At 32.2% G+C, this 5,315-nt stretch overlaps 1 protein-coding gene across 7 annotated transcripts in view; it reads right to left on the bottom strand.

Moving 5' to 3' along the window:
* LOC106883135 (small conductance calcium-activated potassium channel protein 2) overlaps window positions 1-5,315 on the bottom strand; it is a 545,874-nt gene that overhangs the window by 65,801 nt on the left and 474,758 nt on the right. The gene's annotated exons all lie outside the window — the stretch shown is intronic.

Below are 5,315 nucleotides of genomic sequence, written 5' to 3'. Positions count from 1 at the left end.
TATATATATATATATATATATATATATATATTGTGAATATACATATATGTAACATCTCCCAGGAGTATATATGAATACTATAACAGCTTGTACTGACAAAGAATCGTATAATCTATAATAATAAAACCAAAACAAGCAATGATATTTCGAATGCATTTAAAACATGAGTTTCAGATAATTGCGTAATAGATGGAAAGGGAATTTCATCTCCTACGCAAGATCTTGTTGTATACACAGACATGAGGTTAAATTTAATGGTTGTTAATTAAATTGCTGCTAACCAGTTCGCATTCTCAATTTCAATTATCAAAATATTTTCATAATTTACTGGATAATAAAGATAGTGTTGGATGTCAAAGTTGTTGTTGCTTAGCTTCAGATCAGTAATGAACCAGCAGACCTATGACCAAAGACACTCCAGTATTGATGACAATGCTTTTTCGTTTCTTCGAAACTTCAAATTTAGTAAATCCCGGAGTATATCATGAAATGTATCCTTAATTTTCCAAATCTATAGAATTTTATTGGAGGGAGATTTAATTGTATTTCAAGAACATTGTAGAGGCTTTCTCCGTCAGTTGATTTAATATCTACCAAATTTAGCAAGCACGAGGCGAAATGACAGAAGCATTTGAACCTGGGACAAAATGTCTTGCAGTATTTGTTCTGGTTCACACCGCTCTGAGTTTAAATTCTACAGAGATAAGCATTGCTTTTTATATTTTTCATGGAGTCAATAAAATAAGTTATTTCGTTACCATGAAGTAAGTAGCTTTTGAATATCTGTTTTCTTTCAACCATCAGAATAACTTTGGACTTACTGAGAACGTATGTAACAAGCATTGACGTGTAGGACAACCTTATTAAAATGTTTTAGACAGGCAAAGGGTTAAGAGTACAACGGACTGTGAAATACTCAATCACATTCTGTTTTATTTGATGAGATGATAATTATGTTGATCGAACAAGTGGAAACGTGTCGAAATTACACTGAGATCCATTCAGTTATTCTTGTGTGATACATTTACAAAGCTGGTGATTGGGAACGATTAATGATGTGAGTGGAGCCTTGTAAACAGCTATCATTCATTATCTTATGTGAAATTAGCATTCAAAGAGGAACACAGATTGTTTAGTAATCAAATGCCCACTATTGGTGGGGATATCCTTCTATTTTAGTGGGAGGAACTAAAGAAGAGCAGCTTACTAATTACTGCTAAAAATTTATTAAAGCAATCAGTGTAATGATGTTAATTGCTATAAAGCTTTGTTAGAATAAGTTTAATGTCTGAGTTGAGTTTAATTATCAGCAAAGACTAATGAGCGTGTGCTGTTGTATGTATTACTTTTGCATTTTACTACCGCTTCCCTATATCGTCTGCCTAATTTTTCTTCGTTTCTTCCCGCTTTCTCTTAGATGTAAAATGTATGTGAAACCAATACATACGACAGAGCACACTCATCAGTTTTACCTGATAATTACACACTATTAGACATTAAACTGATTCTATTGAAGATATGCACCAATTAACACACAAATATATGCATGTATGCATGTATGTATGTATGTATGTATGTATGCATGTATGCTTGTATGTATGTATGTACGCATGTATGCATGTGTGTTTATATATATATATATAAATATATATGCATTTGTAGATATATGTATTTGTAGGTATATATGTATATATAGGTATGGGGAATATATATATATATATATATATATATATATATATATATATATACACACACACACATATACATACACGGAAGTACATGCTGTTGCATATATATCCGTACAGTGGTGTTAACTGGTATAAATTTTCGATACAATCAGTTCAATATTTAAAGTTGTTTAATTTTCTGCCTGTCGTCTGTCTGCCTGTCTGCCTATCTACCTATCTATCTATCTATCTATCTATCTATCTATCTATCTATCTATCTATCTATCTATCTATCTATCTATCTATCTATCTATCTCGCTGTGTTCTCTCTCATCTTCTCTCGGTCTTGTCTTGAAGAAAACAATCAAATACCATCCATCTCGCTACTTATCTTGACCATTAATAGATGAAACGCAAAGGGAGTCTAAGTGGGTTTTGAACTTAAAACATAGTATAATTCAAAATACCTGAAACATGTGTAAAGTAGACAACTCTGTAGAATTAATTATTTGAAAGCCTTAGCTATGGAAAAGTAAACAAATATAATTACGTATCTTCATATAGATCCGTTTCACGAAAAATAGTCCTCCCAGAGTAAATGTATATTTGTAGGTATGGGGGAATATGTGTAGTTGTATGAAAGATAAATAGGTAAAATTTGTTGTGTACAATATTCAGTTTACCACTCTACATCGCACTTTAGCGTGTATATTTCGAAGAGGTCATCTTTGTCATTTATCCTTGAGTTCATATTCCGCCGAGATCAGATTACTTTTTATCCTTTCGGTATCAATAAAACAAAGTATCGGTCAAGTAATCGATTTGCCCTTCCCTTCAACATAACTGGTATTGCACCAAAATTTAGAAAAAATATTATTATTATTATTATTATTATTATTATTATTATTATTATTATTATTATTATTATTGAGTGAGAGAGCAGTGCATGCCATCAAAGTGACACTGGGGTAAAATATACGAAACCCATTATACCCATCATGACTACCCGTCTGATAAGGGTACACCAGGCACATGCATCACAACCATATGTACGCGACATGGTGATCTCATATCAAGATAAACAGCCCATGACTTCGCAGGTGGGGCCCAGTTAGAATTTTCTTCAGGTCGAGTGGCCCATCCCGCCCAAAAGGTCCCTGAATAAAGTTTGTTTAATGGTGTTGAGCAAAACACCCATGTTTCCAAAGGTGAATTATTCAAACTCTAAACAATTCCTCTCAACACATGGCTATGATGCTCTCTCACTACTTCTACTCGTAACCAGAGATGCACATATTATCAGCCACTAAGGGACATGCTCAACTGGTTAAGGTCAAACAACTGACAAGCAAATCTGTGGTATTAAGCAGAATATTTTCTGTAGCCCATCTTTTATACCGATCAGAGATGCACATATCGTCAGCCATTATTATTATTATTATTATTATTATTATTATTATTATTATTATTATTATTATTATTATTATCATTATTATTATTATTATCATTATTATTATTATTATTATTATTATTATTATTATTATTATTATTATTATTATTATTATTATTATTATTATTAAAAGTTGCATGTGTGTGTATGTATTGGTGGATGTGTGTATATATGTATAAAAATGTGTCTGTGTATTTACGTACATATATGTATGCAGTATCCCAAAACAAATGACCCAGATGCTGTTGTTCTTCCATTACCTTCGCAAACAGCAGTAACTTTCTTCAGCTGAATGCACGTCATTGATTGGTTAAAATTACCCACACACGACAACTTTAACATGAAATAACTTCTAAAATGCAAAATTTTGTCAAAAACGTTATGAGTAAATTGTGTTCTACGTGACACATTCAACCAGTATCCGAAGTGTCAAACTGTTTAGTTAAAAAAAAATTAATTAAAAAATCTGTGACTGAGATTGAAAAGATCCCAAAACCTTCCTAGGTATCCTAGCTGTCACTAATAATACCATTTTCTGGAGTTGCAATGCACTAGGTATATATATATATATATATATATATACACACACACACATATATATATATATAGGTGTATATATACATACACATATAGATTCAAAATAACAAAGAAGATCCTCTTCCCAATTCAGCTCCAGATCTTTTTCAACTAATACATATATAAAAGGCAAGAATTTTCTATAAATAACTCATACAGGACGAATCTCTCAAAAGAGATAAAGCGCTAAGTAGATAATTTCTATCCAAAATCTTGAGTACCTTCTTCTTAACACACACACACACACACACACACACACACACACACACACACACACACACACACACACACATACATGCATAATTATATATGTAAATATATACATAATTACAGTTATATATATATGCTTATATATGCATACATATGTGTTTGTGTGTGTGTGTGCGATTATATATGTATATATGTGTATATGTACATATATGTATAAAAATTGACATAGTGATGTGTGTGTAGTATGAGGTGCGTGTGGTTTCGTGCAACACGTATAGCTGTGCAGTGTAGTGGTGTGGGAGAGAGAGAGAGTGGATGTGGGAGGACGATGAGTAGGTGTTATCGTATCGTGTGTGAGAGTGGAACAGGGGGTGACAAGCGCGAGTGTGAGCTGAAAGGGAGGATAAGAGAAATGTGGTATTTAAGAAAAAAACCCACTGATAGAAGAATTGTATGAATAGTGAAAGATATAAAAATATAAAATGATAACTTGGTGAAAAGTCTGGAATTTATGAAACAAGTATAATGTCCGTAGAAAGTAATAAAGGAAAGATAAAAATACGAGAAAAGAAGACCATTGCAGTGGGTACAGACAGAAAAACAAAAGAGGAAACAGAACTGGAAACAATTTCCGCCTAAACACTGAAAACCGTTTATCTATATACAGATAAAACATTAATTAAAATAAATGACAGGAAGACAACATTATATGAAGACTAAAAAACGTAAAAGAAGCGCAAGAAAAAAGTCAGTGAGGGTTACAAGATAACTGCAAGATGTTTGTCGCACTTTCCATTATGGAAGTATTTTTCTCTTTTTTTCCAACCATCTTTCGTCAATCTTTTAATTTTTCCCACGACCTATTCTTACGATTTGATCTTTTCTGATGAAGGACTAGAATCCGAAACACCGTGTTACTTTCACTTCTTTGTGAGCGTTGAACAAATAAAACATTCGTTAAAACATTTTTTTTTCATATGTTGTCTTTTTGTACTTATTGAATAATATACACATAATTATATATGCAATATACACATATGCATATAGAAACGTATATGCACAAATGAATAAATATATACATACATATATACATATGGGTATCTGGGTTTGCGCGCGCGCGCGTTTGTGTACAGACATCTTGGCAAAAGGCTGTAGGTCCTACCAGAACTGAAAATCACACGGGAGGTGTTCTTGTTTCGACTAATAACACCTTGTGATGTCATCCGTGGAAATCGTGTTGGAGCATCCGTGTGTGTCTATATATATATATATATATATATATATATAGATAGATATACAGTATACAGCAATAAGAAAACGGGGGGGAATATGAAGTACTCATCCACTTGCAGACACTGTATCACTGTATTCCGATATATATATATATATATATATATATATATATATATATA

The sequence above is a fragment of the Octopus bimaculoides genome, chromosome 1 (assembly GCF_001194135.2).
Source record: "Octopus bimaculoides isolate UCB-OBI-ISO-001 chromosome 1, ASM119413v2, whole genome shotgun sequence".
Lineage (NCBI taxonomy): Eukaryota > Metazoa > Mollusca > Cephalopoda > Octopoda > Octopodidae > Octopus > Octopus bimaculoides.
Note: the sequence above shows the minus strand (reverse complement) of the source record. Positions and strands in the feature narration are given on the sequence as shown.